The sequence below is a fragment of the Lemur catta genome, chromosome 14, assembly GCF_020740605.2.
Source record: "Lemur catta isolate mLemCat1 chromosome 14, mLemCat1.pri, whole genome shotgun sequence".
NCBI lineage: Eukaryota > Metazoa > Chordata > Mammalia > Primates > Lemuridae > Lemur > Lemur catta.
In genome coordinates this window covers 55,940,333-55,960,584 of record NC_059141.1, presented here as the reverse complement: position 1 = coordinate 55,960,584, position 20,252 = coordinate 55,940,333, and the positions used below count along the sequence as shown (strand labels likewise).

Sequence of the window (20,252 nt, the reverse complement as noted above, 5' to 3'; positions counted from 1 at the left end):
TTTATAAAGGAAATTTATTTCTCACAGTTCTGAAGGCTGGAAAGTCCAAGAGGATGGCACCAGCATCTGCTCAGGGACTTCTTGTTGTATTATCCCCTGGCAGAAAACAAGAGGGCAAGCAAGTGTGTGGGAAAAGAGCAAGCAACCCATTCTGGAGATAACTAACCCACTCTGGTCTTATACCATATTGCTAAAAAATGATAATGATCATCTGAGCCTTCAGCCAGTTGTAATTGTTTTGCTGGTGGAGGGTCTTGCCTCAGTGTTGGTGGCTGGCTGTTGGCTGATCAGGGTGGTGGCTCCTGAAGGTTGGGGTAGCTGTGTCAATTTCTTAAAATAAGACAACAATGAAGTTTGCTGAGTTGCTCAACTGTTGTTTTCTTGGAAGATTTCTCTGTAGCATGTGATGCTGTTTGATAGCATTTTACCCACAGTAGGACTCCTTTCAAAATTGGAATCAGTCCTCTCAAACGCTGCCCCTGCTTTATACCAACTAAGTTTATGGAATATCCAAAATCCTTTGCTGTCATTTCAATAACGTTCACAGCATCCTCACCAGGAATAGAGTCCATCTCAAGAAACCGCTTTCTTTGCTCATTCATGAGAAGCAACTCTTCATCTGGTCGAGTTTTATCATGAGATTGCAGGCACTCACATCTTTGGGCTCTGCTTCTAATTCTAGTTCTCTTGCTTTTTCCAGCCCATCTGCAGTTACTTCCTCCACTGAAGTCTTGAAACCCTTAAAGTCATCCATGAGGGTTGGAATGTACTTTTTCTAAACTCCTCCTATTAATGTTGCTATTTCAACGTCCTCCAATGATGCATGAATATTCTTAATGGCATCTAGAATACTGAATCCTATGCAGAAGGTTTTCAATTTACTTTGCCCAGATCCATCAGAGGAATCACTGTCTATGGTAGCTGTAGCCTTACCAAATGCATTTCTTAACTAATTAGACTTGAAAGTCAAAATCGCTGCTTGATTTATAGGCTGCAGAATGAATGTGGTGTTAGCAGGCATGAAACATTAATCTCCTTATACATCTCCATCAGCGCTCTTGGGTGACCAGGTGCACTACCAGGAGCAGTACTATTTTGAAAATTCTTTTCTTCTGAGCAGTAGGTCTAAACAGTGGGCTTAAAATATCCAGTAAACCATTCTGTAAATAGATGTGCTGTCATCCAGGCTTTGTTGTTCTGTCGATAGAGCACAGGCAGGGTAGTTTTAGCATAATTCTTAAGGGTCCTAGGATTTTCAGAATGGTCAATGACAATTGGATTCAGTTTAAGTTACCAGCCCCTAATAAGAGAGTCAGCTTGTCTTTTGAAGCTTTGAAGCCAGGTATTGACTTCTGTCTGGCTGTGAAAGTCCTAGATGGCATCTTCTAATAGAAGGTGGTTTTGTCTACATTGAAAATCTGTTGTGGAGTGAAGCCACCTTCATCAGTCATCTTGGTAACTTTCTGCAGCTTCTACATCAGCACTTACTGCTTCATCTTGTACTGTTACGTCATGGAGATAGCTTCTTTCCTTAAGCCTCATGAGCCAACCAACCTCTGCTAGCTTCAAACTTTTCTTCTGCAGCTTCCTCACCTTTCTCAGCCTTCAAAGAATTGAAGAGAGTTAGGGCCTTTCTCTGGATTAGGCTTTGGCTTAAGGGAATGTTGTGGCTGGTTCAATCTATCCAGACCACCCATGCTCTCCACATCAGCAGTAAGGTTGTTTCACTGTCATTCGTGTGTCCACTGGAGTAGCACTTTTAAGTTCCTTTTCCTTTGCATTCACAACTTGGTTAACTGTTTGGTGTGAGAAGTCTAACTTTCCACCTGTCTTGGCTTTCAGCATGCCTTCCCCACTAAGTGGTAATACTTTCAAGCCTTTTAAAGCCACTGTCAGTTATTAGCAAAAATGAATACTGTGTGATATAAAGCATTTCTTTTTATTGCTCATTTCAGGTTTTACTACTTGGGAAACTTTTGTGTGGAAGCATAAGTCTGTTAATTATTTTCTATCTGGAGTGTTTTATTGATACTGCATAACAAAACTTATCAGTAGAACTGATTTGGACTTGGTTTTGTTTGATGGAGTTATCACTGTTCTTCATAATTATCCTTTGTCCACATTTGTAAGGCAGAATAAATAAAGCTATTAAGTTTGATTGCAGGAATGATTTAGCATACAGTGTAATGTCAATCTGTGGGAATTTTATGTAAAACTTTTCTTTTTAAAATAGATTTTATTCTCTTTCTGCCATCTTGGAGCCTGTGGCAGTCTGCTGGGAACAGGACTTCTAAAAGGAAAATTTGTCTGGAAGGCTATGGTCCAAGGCCATTTTTGCTGGCTATAAGGTCTCTGGAACCAAAGAGAGCACACAACTCTTCTTAAAATTGAAGGTGTTTATATGAAACTGAATTCTATCTGGGCAAGAGATATGCTTATATATACAAAGCAAAGAACAACACAGTGACTCCTGTTGGCAAAGCAAACAAAACCAGAGTGATCTGTAGTGGCATGGAAACAGTGGCATAGTTAGTTAACACCAAATTCTGAAGCAACCTTCCTGCTAAGGCGATTGGACACAGAATCGGTATGATGCTGTACCTCTCAGGGATTTAAACTAATGGAAAGTGAATAAATAAAAGTGGATTTATCCTAAAAAATAAAAATAGGTTTTATTTTTTAGAGCAGTTTTAGGTTCACAGCAAAATTGAGCAAAGGTACAGAAATTTACCATATACTCCCTGCCCCAACACATGCATAGACTCCCCCCTGCCCTTTCTTTTGAGACAGAGTCTCGTTCTGTTGCCCTGGGTAGAGTTCAGTGGCATCATCATAGCTCACTGCAACCTCAAACTCCTGGGTTCAAGGGATCTTCTTGCCTCAGCCTCCCAAGTAGCTGGGACTACAGGTGTGCACTATGGCCCCCAGCTAATTTTTCTATATTTAGTAGAGACAGGGTCTCTTGTTCAGTCTGGTCTCGAACTCCTGAGCTCAAGCAATCCTCCCACCTGGGCCTCCCAGAGTGCTAAGATTACGGGTGTGAGTCACCATACCTGGCCTACATTTACTACCATTCCTTTAACTTTACTAATGAAGCTGAGGCATAAAAATTATAATTGGCAATAAAAAAAGCCAGTTATTCTGATTTTTTTGGTCCATTTTTCTTTCTGTTTTACCAAGTTATATTTTTTCCCGAGTATATGCATTATGAAAGCATATTAAATTTTGAATTTATTCTCTTTAAGAAAAGGAACTTTTTTCTTTATTTTCCAACTATGGATTTCTAGTTTGACTACAGGTTGAGAAAGCTCACATTAAGTAGTAATACCTAATGATTAAATAGTCTCTCCTATATTGTCATGACCTCTTTGAAGTCATAGTAATATTTCCTTATATGAATAGAAACTTAAAAAGTGTACTTGCTCAAGGTCATTGCTGAACAACACTCTTAAATTAATGTAGCACTTGGCTCCTTTTTCGTCATCAGCTTTTGTATTGTATGAGGTAATTCATGTAAATTACCTAACTAGTTCTCATGCATGGGGTCATTCAAATATACACATTATTTATATTTGGCCTGTTATAATTTTTTAAATTTTTAACTTTAATTTTTATTATTATTTTTTTTTATTTTTATTTTTTTTGAGACAGAGTGTCACTTTGTTGCCTTGGCTAGAGTGAGTGCCATGGCGTCAGCCTAGCTCACAGCAACCTCAAACTCCTGGGCTTAAGCAATCCTACTGCCTCAGCCTCCCGAGTAGCTGGGACTACAGGCATGCGTCACCATGCCCGGCTAATTTTTCCTCTATATATTTTAGTTGGCCAGATAATTTCTTTCTATTTTTAGTAGAGACGGGGTCTCACTCTTGCTCAGGCTGGTCTCGAACTCCTGACCTCGAGTGATCCACCCGCATTGGCCTCCCAGAGTGCTAGGATTACAGGCGTGAGCCACCGCACCCGGCCTTAATTTTTATTATTATTTTTTTTGAGACAGAGTCTCACTCTGTTGCTCAGGCTAGAGTACAGTGGTGCGATCACAACTGACTGCAGCCTGGAACTCCTGGGCTCAAGTGATCCTCCTGCTTTAGCCTGCCAAGTAGCTGACACTACTGCATCCACCACCACACCCAGCTAATTTTGTAGAGGTGGGGTCTTCCTATGTTTCCCAAGCTGGTCTTGAACTCCTGGGCTCAAGTCTTCTTTCTACCCCAGCCTTCCAAAGCGCTGTGAATATAGGCACAAGCCACCATGCTGAAACTCTGATCTGTTTCTGGTTTAAGAGATTTCAATTTACCTCCTGTTTGTCTACATGACAAAGCCCATAGGACATCATCTGCTTTTTATTCCCTAGTTCTGGCATCTATTTGCAGTTCACTGAAGATATCCCTCTTGCCCATATATCTGTGTATACACTGCTGCCTCCTTAAAATCCTCCTGCTTGTTGGATCCACTCTTCTTACCTTAGGATTTAGATCTTTACCTGGAAAGCTTTCTTGACCTCCTCAGTCAGGATTATGCCCAGAATTTGTGTTAGAGGAGTTACTAGATTATTTTGTAATTCTGTTTACATTTTTAAAAATCTCCTTTAGATTATGAGCTAGCCAAAGATAAACATACTTTTATCTTCGTATCCTCAGGCCTTGACATAATAATAATATGCCAGTCAAATTCTAGGAGTTTCAATACATTTTTAATGAATAAATATCATACTTAATTGTCTCCAATTCTATCCATTCTTCTTTTCATAATTCTTGCCAGGAATTTTATAGTAGCACTTTATGTGATCACCCTGCCTCAATTCTCACACCTTCTTTCCATACTACGTATTCTTTTAATGTTCGTTGTACTTTAGTTTCTGTCCTACTGACTATCGACTTTACTGAAACACTAATTTGTCCCATCATTTGACCATGCTATTAGAACACTGTAGTAGTTCTCCATTGCCTACAGGTAAGTTTCAAGTTATTAAGTATGGCTTTAGAAGCAGTTGATAATTGGAACTTGGCTTTCCTCTCTAGTCATATCTCCTGCCAACAGCTGCCTTCTGCCTAGCCAGTAACATGTAATTGCTTGTGATTGTTTCTGTATCATTGCATGTGCTTTTCTACCTGTTCCCAATCTTGTCTGCTTGATGACTTCAGAATTTAACTGCTTCATCCAGAAAGCTCCCTCTTCAACCCTAAATAAGTTTGCTTCTGTTGTACAATAATTTGCATGTCCCCTATATTAGACTGAGCTTCTTGATGCCTCTGACTTTCATATTCAGTCCTGGGTATATTACATAGGTCTGCTGATTAGATGTTGTTGAATTAAATGCTTGTGGGTTATGGAATAAATATTACCTGAATTACAAGTTAAATTTTAAGAAAATGATGCTTTAGGAATTTTAGGAAAATTACATTAGTTTTTAAAGCATGAGGCAAAAGACAGTATTTTTATTTCCTGTATATCTAGTATGGACAGATAGATTTTTAGACAATTTTCAACAATTCTGATTTCTGTGTGTTGAATGTTCTAGAAAAATGCCAAAAAGATTTTGATGCCTAATTTAATTCTTTAAAAAATAGAGTTAATTATCAGAACATTTCTAGAGCATAACTTTATTCCCAGGCTGATTTTATCCTTCTACCTTATTTGTTGTCACTGATATGTGGTATTAAAAACATCAGAGCTGGACATTAGTTAAAGTAGTAAAAACATTTTATTCAGGAACTATTGCAATAAAAGAAAAGAGAACTAAGTATAGAACAGGGCTCAGTTCCAAATACAGCAAGGACAAGTGAGCATTTGTAGCCAAGGAGCCAAGTAGGGGTGGAAAATTACTAAGAGAAAAACGTCAGAGATAAGAGGGATTCTGGTTAAACTGACTTGACAAGCTTCTTGCTGAAGGTAGGCCAGGATAATCAATATCACCTGGGTATGGTTGGGGTTTAGGAAATCAGATATCAAGGGTGGGTGATTCTCACTAAACTGACTTAGCAAATTCTTACTTCACCTGGCCTCTTGAGCACAAGGCTCAAGGATCGGACCTAGTTGAAAAGGGCTCAGAGGAGGCTGTCTAGAGTTTAGTGAAGGAGAGGGTCTTTACTAGTTCTAATATGATTTATAAAATATAGAGCAGAGCTTCTCAGAGTGTGGTCTCTGGAGCAACAGCATCAGCATCACCTGGGAACTTGCTAGAAATGCAAATTCTTTAGCCCCATGCCAGACCTACTAACTATGAAACTCTGGGAGCGGGATGCAGTACTCTGTGTTTTAGCAAGCTCTACAGGTGATTCTGATGCATGCTAAAGTTTCAGAACTCATAGATAGCAGAATGAGAACATCAAGATGATGATCATGTCATTTATTCCAAAGTCAAATGTAAAAAATCAAAACTGTATCATACATTTTGGTAACCTAAAAATCAAAACTGTATCATACATTTTGGTAACCGTTTTCAACAAGGTAACGTGTACCATGTCTAGAAGACTTTACCTACTTTAGCAGTATGATCTCTTTTGGAGTAGATCTTGAAAGTTGTTTTGTGTTTTGCATAAACTTTCCAAGTTTGCAAAGCATCACATACTAGAGTAAAGATGGAAACTACAATTTAGATTGTAGAATCTAGTGCAGGCACCTTAGAGATTTGTAACTGAATCCCCTTATTGATGATTGAAGAAACTGAGGGCCATGGATACTAAAATACTGAGGATCACACTGCTGGATAATGGCAATGGACTTACTAAAAGAACGTAGGCTTCCTCTTCCATAGACTGGAATGCTATTTCTGCCACTGTATGTACTTGATCTAAATATACCTTATTTATCCATTATTAATATTTTTTTCTCTGAAAGCCTCACCTCCCCAGAACATAGAAAAGAGCATCCAAAATGGACATTGAAATATCTTCTCTGAACGTCTTTTTTCATAGGTGAATTATTTTAGACTTTAAAAAAATTATAGAATAAAAAACAATACTCACCATAAATCTTAAGAAATAAAACATACAAATATAATTAAAACCCTGTTCCTGATATCTCTAAATACTATATAGAGTATTGCTTCACAGTCTTAGAAACTATTTAAATGGTATTCTATGCATGACCTTCAACTTCCTTTTTTTCAGCATAGTTCTTGAGATTTATGCATATTGACACATATAACCCTACTCCATTCATATATATGTCTGTATGGGGTTTCATCATATCATTATATCAAAATATATTCATTCTCCTATTGATATCTTATTACTAATTTTACTCCATTCTTCTGTTATAGTTTTTTTTTATTTTTTATTTTTTATTTTTTTATTTTTAAGAGAAGAGATCTTGCCCTGTCACCCAGGCTGGAGTACAGTGGCACACTCATAGCTCACGCAGCCTTGAGCTTCTGGGCTTAAGCAGTCCTCCTGCCTCAGCCTCCCAAGTAGCTGAGACTATAGGCACTCGCCATGATTATATTTTTAAAAAATTTTCCTTCTCTTTCTTGTATTGGTTCTATTGCATCTGAATTAATTTCTTTCTTTCTTTCTTTCTTTCTTTCTTTCTTTCTTTCTTTCTTTCTTTCTTTCTTTCTCTCTCTCTCTCTCTCTCTCTCTCTCTCTCTCTCTCTCTCTCTCTCTCTCTCTCTCTCTCTCTCTTTCTCTCTCTCTCTCTCTCTTTCTTTTTCTTTTCATTTTGGTCTCTAACTTTCATGTTAGCATGTCCCTCAAATGTCAAGTGATTCTTGGCTATTCTCTCATGTTCTAGAGTGAGGCACTATGAAGCTGACTGGTGTGCATGCTCTGTGTGCATGGGGCAAGGCTTGTCAGTGGAAAGGCCTCACCATAGAATGATTTGGTTCAGATTAGTCTTTTCCTTGAGGTAACCCCAGATGTTAGTACCTACAGGTCTTCTATTTCTTGGCCTAATTAGAATTCTCTAATATCCCACTTACAGTGTATCAGACTTGGCTGCCAGCATGTTGAGGGCTGAGTCAGGTGGGTAGAGAGAGTGTGTGGGAGGGAGGGGGCAGGCTGAGGGGAGTAGAGGAGGAGAGGGGGAGAGAGAGAGAAAAAGGAAACTCAAGTGAGCTGGGATTTATTATGCCATTCAGTGGGCAGACTCTTGTTTAATCTGTTTTTTAATACAGATACACAGTCCCTACTCTAGAAATGTTTTTTGGTGGTTCTGCAAATAAATCTATTTTCTTCTTATTTGTGCTTTCTCTTTCTCCCCATTAGGCTTTGGTTTTAGATTTTCTGTGATGTGCTGGTTCAGATATGGTTCTTTGTTTCTGTTGCTTTAAAGCCTTCAACATACCATAGATTTTTTTTCACCAAAAATATTGTTTTTGTGAGTTAATTGTCATTTTAGTGCAAGGAGCAGAGATGAACTTCGCTTTAAATCTTTTGTGTTGAAGTTAATGGTGAGCATATTTTTTAAAATATAAAAGTTGTATAAATTGAGATATTTAATTCCCTTACATTAGGAAAAGGGAACATAATTGAAAGAGAGAATTGTTGTATCTGAAATGTTCTCAGACAGTAGGAAAAAAACAATAGCTACCTTGTAAGCTCTATGAGAGAATGGGCTTATGTCTTTGTGTTTGCTTTCCATTGTATTCTCCGTGCTTAGCACAGGGAACACGGTATATGGCTAATAGTTATTGGAAAATATATTTAAGTGTTTTATTTCAGACAATTAAAAGTGCATTTAGGAAATATGCTACCTTTTTTAAGGCTTTAGTATTTTGATCCTGCTCTCCTGCTTCATTTCACATTTAAAAGCCTGATATGAAATTTACCGAAATAAATAACACCACCTTATTTTTTATTTTGTTTTTGGTTTGTTTATCTTCCTTTGTTTTAGCTCATAAATCGTGACCTAATTTATGTTTTGACCAGTATCGAGCACACTGTGAGTACTCAAGGAGCTTTTATTGTTAATAAACGTTAAGATCAGCCTTACTAATTTCAGTCGTTTATTTTGACATACCTGTTTTTAAAAATTTTTAAACATAAATAACAGACCAGGCACAGTGGCTCATGCCTGTAAGCCTAGCGCTCTGGGAGGCCAAGGCAGGAGGATCCCTTGAGCTCAGGAATTCAAGACTAGGTTGAGCAAGAGTGAGACCTTGTCTCTACCAAAAATAGAAAAAATTAGCTGGGATTGGTGGCGGGTGCCTGTAGTCCTAGCTCCTCGGGAGGCTGAGGCATGAAGATCACTTGAGCCCAGGAGTTGGAGATTGCAGTGAGCTATGCTGATGTCACTGCACTCTGCCTGGGGTGATGGAGTGAGACTTTGTCTCAAAACAAACAAACAAACAAAAATATAAATAGCAGATGCTGTCTTTTGTGAAGATGATTATGTTCACATCTTATTCTCTTCAGTGAATTGTATAGATTTATTACCTGTATATAAAATATAAATTTTATATTAAAAATGACACTTTTAAAAAAACCAAGACAACCACAAGGTTAATTTCTGAGTTACTTTATCCTTAATGATATTATAATAATGATTATCTTATCAGTAATTAAAAACCAAAGCGATGCTGCAACCTTGGTTCAATTTTCAAGTATAATTTTGCTTGTTAAGCTACTTTTCATTATTTATTTATAGTACTTTATAAATGATTTCCTGTTATGCAGTTTTTTAAAGGAAGTATAATTAAGGTAAATGTCAAAAATTATTTGAAAACTAAGGTGATACCCACCAGATGGTGCTGTTTCGTCTGTTTTGTCTGTGACAATGCATATGATAAATGAATATAGAACATTTAAAAAAGTGTATGGAAGATCTCCTAGAATTATTTGAGCATAGTATTTTGGGGGCAGATGAGTTCTGTAGAAGGAAGTATTAAAATGTTACAAACTTGTATTCAGTACTGTTTATCTTAATAGAGATAAAGACTCATTGCCAGAGTTTACAGCAGAGAACCTACTATTTAGTCAAAATGTTGAGTAGATTTTTAAAAATGTTGACATATATGCAAATCCTATTTACTGTCATAACTGTAGATGCATGAAAAATGAAATTATTTATTAGAGGAGGTATAATGTTACCAAAATTTGTTTCAAGTTTTCTTTGTACTTTCAAGTAAACAATATTACTGTCTCACTTGGGTTACATAGTTTTATACAAATTAAGGGAAACATTTTAGTTATTTATATGTTCGTAATTATTTCCCAAATAAAGGAAAGTTAGGCTTGAATTCTTTGTTTTTACAAGAGAAAAAGAGGACTCTTCTAAATTAATTTGTGTATTAGGAAGAAAGCAATTATGTTATGCAATATTCATTTGATGCAGACTTGAATGACTATCCATTTTAGTCAAAGAAATATACTTTTCAATGAAGTTTGAAAAATTTAGCCAGCCCTTAAGAATATTTCTAGGATCTTAATGTACCTTCCTGCCCACACCCCCACCCCCGCCCCACCCCATCGTGATCATCACTCTGTATTTCTGTCTGGCCATAAGGCATAAAGGCATGTAGGTGCTGTTATAAGTATTTGCCAAAGTCATTGTTGTCTATACCAACAATGATTTTACTGGCATGTGTGAGATTAAACTTGTTTTTAAATCTTGCCTTTGAATTTTTCCTCTGGAAAAGTATATGTATAACTTTGAATTCAGTGTTCAATTATTTATAACAGAATGAAACATGTCTCTATAAGCCAGTAAATTTAGATAGTAGAATTTCTTGTATTCTTACACTTTGTTTTTGAATGACTGTGTTAATCATAATTATATTAATATAATTTTCGTTTATACCCTTAAGATTAGGAACACCATAATGCTTCATTTGAACTTGTTTCATTGCATTTGTCTTTTTTTTTTTTTTTTTTACTTTGCATTATTGTTTTCGAGTATACATCAGGTTCCTTCTACGAGAATATAAAGGGGTTTTCTTATTTTTGAGACAGGGTCCCGTTCTGTTGCCCAGGCTTGAGTGCAGTGGCCTAGTCATAGCTTACTGCAATCTCAAACTCCTGGGCTCAAGCGATCCTCCTACCTCAGCCTCCCCAGTAGCTGGGACTATAGGCACACACCACCACACCCAGCTATTTAAAAAAAAATTTTTGTAGAGACCGGGTCTTGCTGTGTTGCTCAGCCTGTGATATAAAGTTCTTCATGCTTTGTTTCTCTCATTCCACTTAGCACTGTGCTTTACGTACAGTAGATGACGTGTATATATTTGTTGCATAAATGAATAGTTTTGTCATGCCAAATATTAGGTCATTTAATATGAAACATCTGATTTCGAATCAAAAGTATAGTTTATTATATCTCAAACAAGAAGCAGTACAATTTATCAAAATATGCACCTAAGCTATTGACCCAGTTTTGCCATTTTAACGGTAACTTGCTTATGACAGCAGCAAAGAAGCCTTGAGGGCAAGTGGTGATGAAATTGTGAAAGGCATTTTCCACAGCTTGTTGAGAATTGAGTATTTTTCCCTGCAAGATGTGGTCCAAAGCCTGGAAGAAGTGGTAGTCAGTTGGTGCAAGGTCTGGTGAATACGGTGAATGACAGAGAGTTTCCAAGTCCAGCTGCTGTAGTTTGAGCAGCGTTGTTTTTTGTAACACGTGTTCTTGCAAGAGGATTGGCCTGTCCGTTGACTAATCTTGGCTGCTTAATAACAAGCATCTTCATCATTTAATCCAGGTGGTTGCAGTAGACATCTGTTGTAATCAACTGACTAGGTTTTGTGAAGCTGTAGTGGATAACACCAGTGCTGGACCACCAAACAGACACTATTAGCTTTTTTTTCTGTTTTTTTTGAGACAGAGTATCACTCAGTTGCCCAGGTTAGAGTGCTGTGGTGTCAGCCTAGCTCACAGCAACCTCAAACTCCTGGGCTCAAGCAATCCTCCTGCCTCAGCCTCCTGAGTAGCTGGAACTACAGGCATGTGCCACCATGCCTGACTAATTTTTTCTGCATGTATTTTTAGTTGTCCATATAATTTCTTCCTATTTTTAGTAGAGATGGGGTCTCGCTCTTGCTCAAGCTGGTCTCAAACTCCTGAGCTCAAACGATCCACCTGCTTTGGCCTCCCAGAGTGCTAGGATTATAGGTGTGAGCCACTGCGCCTGGCCACCATTAGCTTTTTTTGATGAATATTTGGTTTTGAACTGTGTTTCCGCACTTCATCTTTATCCAACCATTGTGCTGAACACTCGTGGTTGTCAGAAAGAATCCATTTTCATCACATGTAATAATATGGTGTAGAAATGGTTCGCCTTTATGTTGTGACAGCAAAGAGAGGCAAACTTTGAGACAATTTCTCTTCTGATGCTCATTTAATTCATGCAGAACCCATCTATCCAGCTTCTTTACCTTGCCCATTTGTTTCAAGTGGTCCAATATTGTTTGAATAGTAATGTCAAACCTTGCTGCTAATTCACGTGTAGGTTGAGATGGATTCACTTTCACTAGTTTTCAGCTCATCATTATCCACCTTGGTCACCCACATGGCTCATTTTCAAGATTAAAATCACCAGAATAGAACTTCTCAAACCATTGACATACTGTGTGTTCATTAGCCGCATCCTTCCCAAACACTGCATTGATATTTCAAGCTATCTATGCTGCATTGGTTCCATGATGGAACTCATATTAAAAAATAACACAAATTTTGGACTTATCCTTGGTTTCACAAAAATTGCTCTAAAAAAATTGCTCTATAAAAAAAATTGGAAGATAATAACAAGCCAAACGTGAGGATGTACCTTTACAATTAAAAAAAACCCTCAAGAGTGTGAAAGTGAAATGTCAGAGATATCAACCATTAAACTTAGTACTTAAAGAAATCAGACATTTAGTACTTAATAACCTAATACTAATATTATATTAAAAAGGCAATGATTTAGACAGCTTTTCTTCCTTTTAGGAATTTCCATAGTGGCAAAGAATATTCTGTATTCTGTAGTGTTTTTATCTTTTACTTTTCTGAAGTGGCTTTTGGTAGTTGATTTTTAAAAGGCCAACTCATTGGAAACTCTTGGAATCATAATAGTGATGCATTCTATCATGATGTGGATAAGTATATTTTCAGGGTTTTTTAAAAAAAATCAAAATCTTCCTGTCAGCCTGAATGAGTGTTACAGATTATCTAGTCCAGGAGTTCTGAGAGTGTGGTTCAGGCCTCCTGTGGGAGGTGATGGTTGGGGCTGGGGGGGAGGACATAAAACCTTTTCAGGGGTTCTGTGAGGGGAGAACTATTTTCAAAATAATACTAAGACATAGTTTGCCCTTTTCATTCTCTCATGAGTGTATGTAGAGTTTTCCAGAGGTTATATGACATGCTGTAATGATTGAACCCACAAGTTTTATGAGAATCTAGCAGTTCTCTGTTAATCCTGTCAAAAGACAAAATTATAACAAATTTAATTTAAAGATCTCCATTGGCTTTATTGTCATCTATTTTATGAAGTGTGGGCAACACTTCATAAAATAGAGTAAGTGGTCCAATGAATTGAGCAGAGAGGGTTGGTTTTATAGACAGAAAGGACTGAAGAAAGCAGAAATAAAGAACGAAAAGTGGATTGGTCATTTCAAAGTTCCTTACCTTGTAAGGTGGGGACAGGGAGACAGAACAATAGAAAGATAACTGGTTAACATCTGTTTACTTCAGGTTAAGGATTAAAACAGAGTGAATTTCATTATATATTAATTGAAGATTAAAACTAGCCTCTTTGGCAAAATTAGGCTGTTATGTCTCTTTTTAGATTTCTTGGAGGTCCAGATAACAACTCAGTTTTGAATTGATGAGCACAGGTAACTCCATTTTGATTTTCTGTCAGGTCTATTGGGGCCTAGTGTAGGAGTTTAGTCCAAAACAATGGCCTATAATTTTTGTGTTTAATAAGCCAGACATTAAGAGATTTGCAAAAAGTATAAAACTACTCTTCTCACCAAATATTTTTGGTTTGGAAATAATTTTTAATAAAATGTTACTAATTGACATTTAATGTCTATTATTATTATTATTATTATTATTTTTTTTTTTTTGAGACAGAGTCTCACTCTGTTGCCCAGGCTAGCTCAGGCTGGTCTCGAGCTCCTGGCCTCAAGTGATCCTCCTGCCTCAGCCTCCCAGAGTGCTAGGATTACAGGTGTGAGCCACCGCGCCCGGCCTAATGTCTATTATTTTTAAAAAATAAATTAATAAACATTTTTAAAAGTCATGTTTTAATTTTTTCCACCCCACCCCACCAGGCACACCCATCCCCACCCCCTATTTTGCCACAATAACTTCCATTCCTAGGTGTTTTAAGTGGGGTGCATTCATGTTTGTCCATCTACCTCTTTTTGGTGGTGAGGAGGCACATGAAATCACTCAACCAGGCTCCTGCCTTAAGTGTGTGGAATGGGGCTGAGGATTTCCCATGGGGAGAGGGTGGGAGAAACTTGAATGAGGAAAAACCTGTACAGTAGGGAGTGTGCTGGGCCCATACCCCAGGGTGGATGGCTCAAAAACCATCCTCTGCTGGGCCTGGACTCTTTGTGTTCCACTCCTGTGTTGGGTGCCAAGAGAGTCTATTTAGCATCCCCCTTTGACTTGGCTACCCCTCTCCCAGGAAGGCATAAAATGTGATATCAACCTCCAAGGTAGAGCTTCTCAAGGGTTTACTGGGGTTTCCTGAGTTTAAAAAAAAAAAAAAAAAAAAAAGTAAGGGACTGATATTTTGCCCCAGACAGAGTTTTTCTCACACATACTTCCTCCTCCACCCTCACATGCAGTTTGGAAGCACTATGTTTTAATTTCTAATATGGTCACTAGGGATAGTTATTGAAGCTCCTTGAACTACTCAATACTTTTTATGAAGGGGTTCTGAGGTGAAAGTATATGAGAACTTGTCATCCTAATTCTTAATCCTCGTTTCCCAAATGAGAGTATTCTGAGGCCCAGAGAAGTTAACTTGTTTAGTTAAGTACACTCAGCCAGTTTTTGACTTAGATTACTGACTTCTGACTGCTTTAATTTATTTTATTCGCTGTTTTGTTGTTTATTCTCCAACCTAATACCAGCCCTGAGCTCCTTAAACTGTTTCTTAGTTTGGTATTAATAACATTTATTAAGTACATGAGTAAATTGGGAATATTGACCTGGTTTTCAGCAACAATAAAATGGTGCTTTTTTAAACTCATAAAATGTCTAGTATAACCTTGCTATAAAGTATGAACTTTCTAGCAGGAAAAGGGAATTGATAGATGAAATAGTGTAGCCTTGGTGTCAAGAATAAAGTTGAGGGCAAAGAGTAGCTTCTTGTGTTTTAGAGACTCTTTTATTATCTTCTTTAATTTTTTTTCCCTCCTCCTTAAACAGTAAAACGATGGTTACAAGCTTCCCCTGACATTTATGGCAGCCCACTCATAGTAGAACAAATATTCTATCTTAAAGTTTTAAAAATTAAGTCAAGGCCGGGCGCATGGCTCACGCCTGTAATCCTAGCACTCTGGGAGGCTGAGGCGGGCGGATTGTTTGAGCTCAGGAGTTCGAGACCAGCCTGAGCAAGAGCGAGACCCCGTCTCTACTAAAAATAGAAAGAAATTATATGGACAGCTAAAAATATATATAGAAATAAAATTAGCCGGGCATGGTGGCGCATGCCTGTAGTCCCAGCTACACGGGAGGCTGAGGCAGGAAGATTGCTTGAGTCCAGGAGTTTGAGGTTGCTGTGAGCTAGGCTGACGCCACGGCACTCACTCTAGCTCGGGCAACAGAGTGAGACTCTGTCTCAAAAAAAAAAAAAAATTTAAGTCAAGAGGTTAATAATTATAGATATACCGGGTTTTTTTTGGTGGATATATACTATTTCTCATGTGGAAACTTGTGGTGGGGGTGGTAGATTTTAAACCACCACCCACTTTTTTAATTGTTGAAGGAATTTAAAATTATGTAATAAAGAAACTGGGTAATTTTAACTTGAAGAAAGGCAATTAGGATATACATGATAGCCCTCTTCATTCAAAGAGGTTCTTCATGTGGAAGTGAGATTAGATTTATTGACTTATTTGTAAAACCTCAAGGATAAAAGAACCAGTGGGTGGAAGACATGGACTTGAATGATTTTTAGCTCAATAAAGGAAAACTTTAGCAGTAAAGAAATACAAAAATAGAATTAGTTTATTTTGGAGGTAATGAGTTCCCTTTCTCAGGAGGTGTTAAAGCACAGACCAAATTATTGATGTTACTGAACTGAACTGAACTGGTCTGTTTGCCTGCACATAATGGAAAGCCAAACACCAAAGCATTGGATTTTGTAGACAGAAAGATTTATTGCAAGGCAGCCAAGCAAGGAGATGGGAGATGAGCTCAAATCTGTCACGTTGTGTTGAGAGATTTTTAGGGAAGGGTTTTGGGGTTGGTTAGTGATTGGCAGAGGGAAAGGCGAGGTTTGGAAAGTCTCCTGGGTATGTGCAGTTGTCTCTTTATGCCTCTTGATGGGTCATGTGCAAACTCAGGGGAAGTTAGTATGTTTCATGGAAATTTGGGCTGTGACGGCAGACTCCTGTCAGCCATATTGGCTCCAACTGATTTCAGCTAGTTTTATCTTGCAAGCAGAGGGAATTTTAACAAGCTGTTTCTATTTTAACAAGCTGTTTCTTTTCTTATCTGCCATCCCCTAAGACAAGCTCTGTTAGTCACTGGTTTCTTTAACCCTTTGGGGCATGGTTTCATTGACTTTTGGCAGGACTGTTGGCAAATGAAGAAGGAGATGGGGTTAATTGTGTTAGATGACCTTTAAGATTCTTTTATTATGTGTTTACGTATACTTGTTGAAAATAACGTTTTGCGACTAAGAATTTAAAAAGGCAACTGGTTTAGCGAATGTATTCCACTTTTATATCAGCTAGTTGATAAACCTGAAGATTTTTATGGATCTGTGGTCTTGCCATGATCAGTGTTATTGATTCTCCTGGAGGGAGTATGTTTTGTTTGTTTGTTTTATTGCAAGCCATTTAAAGAGATTATAGCTGGATGGCAGAAATTTGGAAGAGAAAGGGGTGATAAACATTAGAAAGGAGGATAAAAGCCATTTTGAAGATATAAATTTAATTGATTTTGGGGGTATATTTTCTAATTTCTTTATATGTTTTTTCCAGCAAAATATTCCATGACCAATATTTGGTGAAATACTCCTTAATTGTTGCTGATTTTATAAGTAATAGGGTCCTTTGTAATATAATGACTAGAATGATGGCTGCATTAAAACATATTGTATTACTTCTTAATTTAACAGAGTATTTAGCAGGGGAAGGTTGTAGCTTTTCTTAATCTCTTTATTTTCTTGGCATGCTAAGGGGAAATACATGTTCTTAATATTAACTTTAAACTCTTATGAATATAGAATAGAAAGCCCAAAACACTAGAAATAAATGGATTATAGCAAAATATTGGCTTTATTTTCACTTGTGAATGGGTATTCATGTGTCATTATGCATGTATGTCTCTCTATATGTCATTTATATCCTTAAGACTTCCAAAAAGAATTTGAGATTTTGTAATTTCTTGTTTCATGTACACATGTGTGCATGTACACACACATAGAGTTTTACTTGTTCATCAAACATCTATTAAAGGTCTGGCATAGGAGTTATAAAGTTAAATAACTACAAGCTTTAAGTAGGAAATGAATGAGTTGAAGTGAGCCAAGTTGAAGCAATAAAGATTGATTGATTGATAGATTATCACTTCTCTTCAAAATAAGATCTGTGGCTTGTAGAATCTTGCCATCAGATATACAATATAAATGAGATTGCTGCCTGTGGTATTTAAGTAGTTGAGAAAGTCAACCAGAACTGAATGAAAGGTTTTCCTGCTTATCCTGCCGTTGTACAGGTTAGCAGATCATTCCATTCTTCTATTTATTAATTCATATATTCATTTAGTTAACATTAATATTCTATTACATATAAAACCTTAATTTATACACTGAATATGGTGCCAGACTGTAATTTTCCTTCACACATAAAGTTTACAGTCTAATGGAGAAGACAGACTTGAGCTTTAAATTTCCTTATTCAATAAGTATTTCTAGTATAATGTAAAGTAAAAAAGCTTAGGACTTGAAGTCTGATGACTTGAGTTATTGTGCCACTACCTACTTGTTCATCCATTTAGCAGTTGTTATTGAGTGTTTACTATACCAGAAATGCAGAGATGAGTAAGATATTACCCTGCCCTGAAAAAATCCAGTCTATCTGGGATTATATACAGGCAATAACTAGCCATTATATAGTATGTTAATTGTTCTGATAGAATTACATGTAACATTCTACAAGAACAGTAAATTTCTCTAGCTGTGAGAGATGCAAGAAGCTATCTCAAAGAGCTGATACTGGAGGTGAGCCTTGAAGGATAAGCAGAAATAGTTGGGTACAAGGGGATCAAAGGAGGAGTTACCCATATGCCCCAGAATAGAGGGATGCTCATGAACACACACAAGCATGACTAGGCAAGGTGTATTTGCAGAACAGTGAGACATCTTATAATTTGGCTAAAACACTGGGTATGTAATGGGAAGGGTAAGGGAAGATATGAGGCTAAAGTTGTTAGATTTTTATATGAGAGGTAGTTGGAAGGTTTTAAAGCAGGCATACATACGTAGTCTGCATTTTGTAAAGATAGTTGACAGAATACAGAATGAAGTGGAGAGTAGTTGACGCTAGAAGTATTAAGAAAACTCTTCGTAATGGATAGGAATGAAACAAAGAGGGTCTCATATAGGGTAGTAGTAGTAACTTTAGAACACAGGGATAGATTAAAAATATAATTCAGAGGTAGGATTGACAGGATTTAGTGACTGACTGATGAGGAGAGAGCGTACCCAGAGAGATTTTAGGTTTTGTTTTTGGCATCTGTGTAGGTAAATGCTGATGCTATTAACTTCAAAATGAAAAGCAACATCATTTGAGGGAAGTAATGAATTTGATTTTGTAATATTGAGTTTGCAGGAGTAAAATCTAAGGGAATGTTTGAGGCATTTAAGTTGTAAGTGGAGGAAATGCCTATAAAGGAGAAAGGAGGAAAATTAGGAGAGAGCAGTTAGATACATCATCAAATCTCTCAAATCCTCAGTTTGTTATTTATAATATATGGGAGATAGAATCAATAATTTTTCTGGTTTGGAAATAACCAGTGTTTTAGTTACTATAAGTTCTAAATTAGTGTGACAAAAGTTACAATAATTATAGTTAATATATTTTATAGACTAATAATATTTATTGAGTACTTCCTGTGAAGTTTAAGTAAGTAGTAAGCATTTTGCGCTCATCATCCCATTTAATTCTCTTAGTAATAAGAGTTAAATAATTTTACTATTTGGATTTTTATTTTTTAATTTATTTAATTTATTTTGTTTCAGAATATTATGGGGGTAAAAACATTTTGATTCCAAAAATTGCCTTTGTACAGTTTGAGTCAAAGTTATTGTACCTGCTAGGTGTGAATTTACCCGTTCCCTTCCTCCCTCTCCCACCTGCTTGATTTCTGGTGAGTCTTACTTTCATATGTGCACATAAATATTAATAGATTAGTTCCAATTTAATAGTGGGTACATGCGGCGTTTGTTTTCCCATTCTTGTGATACTTCACTTAGAAGAAGGGTCTCTAGTTCCATCCAGGTTAATACAAGAGGTATTAGTTCACCACTTTCTTTTTTTTTTTTTATGGCTGAGGATTTTCAGAAGAGAGACAGTATCTTGACAAAGATTGTACAGCAAATAAGTGGTGGATAGGTATTCAAAACCAGGACAGTCTGACTTTAAAACCCAAACTTTTAACCACTATGCTGTTTGCCTGTGTTGTATAACATAAGAGCTGTAAAGAATCTAAAAATACCATCTAGCCTTCCTCTCTATGTAATCAATATATGTCTTAGCTAAAATCTGTAATTAATGTCAAAATTAGCTATTCAATTTACTTAATAAAAAGCTTACCCAACAGCTATTCATTACTGCTGCTGTCTTTGTGGCAGATGCTTTTTTCTTGTTGACGACTCACTTCTCTACCCTGTGACTTGAGTAAATCCTGTTTAGTCTAGGCCAGCCATGTTTATCCCATTTTTCTTGCTAGTCATTAGTTAAGACATGGGCATATGACTCATATTTGGCCAGTAACTCAGATGTGGCCAGTGAGAGAGACATTAGGGGAGGTTAGAGAGGGGATCCTGAGAAGGTTGTTTCCTGCCCCCCATTTCTGGATGTTTCCATTTAGGTGGGTGCTTGGAATTGTGAAAGCTAATTTGTAACCATATGGGGGCTAGTTCAAGATAAAAT

General features: G+C 37.0%; 1 protein-coding gene and 1 pseudogene across 2 annotated transcripts in view; both read left to right on the top strand.

Moving 5' to 3' along the window:
* Nucleotides 1-20,252, top strand: part of ADK (adenosine kinase) — a 497,861-nt gene that overhangs the window by 62,515 nt on the left and 415,094 nt on the right. The gene's annotated exons all lie outside the window — the stretch shown is intronic.
* On the top strand, nt 54-2,616 carry LOC123650335 (annotated as a pseudogene).